General features: G+C 48.7%; 1 protein-coding gene across 1 annotated transcript in view; it reads left to right on the forward strand.

Annotated features, from left to right (window-relative positions):
* LOC119592681 (fibrinogen C domain-containing protein 1-B-like) overlaps nucleotides 1–378 on the forward strand; it is a gene marked incomplete at its 5' end in the record, with an annotated part of 56,126 nt that overhangs the window by 16,191 nt on the left and 39,557 nt on the right.

Below are 378 nucleotides of genomic sequence, written 5' to 3' on the forward strand. Positions count from 1 at the left end.
TTCCTTCTCCCCCCTGTCCCATTCTTCCCCCTTTTCTATCTCAAATTTCGTTTTTCTCTCTCATCTTTCTCTTATCCTCTCCTTCTTCCTCATTCTCTCTCCTTTCCCCATCATTCTCTTCCTTCTCCGTTTCCTCCTCACCTTTTCTCTTTCCTTCGTTCCTCTCTGTGTGTCTTCTTTCATACTTCTTTCCTTCTTTCCCCCTTCCTTCTTCCGTCTCCCCTTTCTCCCTCCCTTCTTCTTTCCTCCTTTCCCTCCCCCTCACTCCCTTTCCCCCCTTCTTTCCTTTCTCTCCCCCCTCCCTTTTGCCTCTTTTCTCCTCCCCCTTCCTTCCCTTCTCTCCTTTCTTCCCCCCTCCTTTTGCATCTCTTCTACTTA

This window comes from Penaeus monodon, chromosome 30 (genome assembly GCF_015228065.2).
Source record: "Penaeus monodon isolate SGIC_2016 chromosome 30, NSTDA_Pmon_1, whole genome shotgun sequence".
Lineage (NCBI taxonomy): Eukaryota > Metazoa > Arthropoda > Malacostraca > Decapoda > Penaeidae > Penaeus > Penaeus monodon.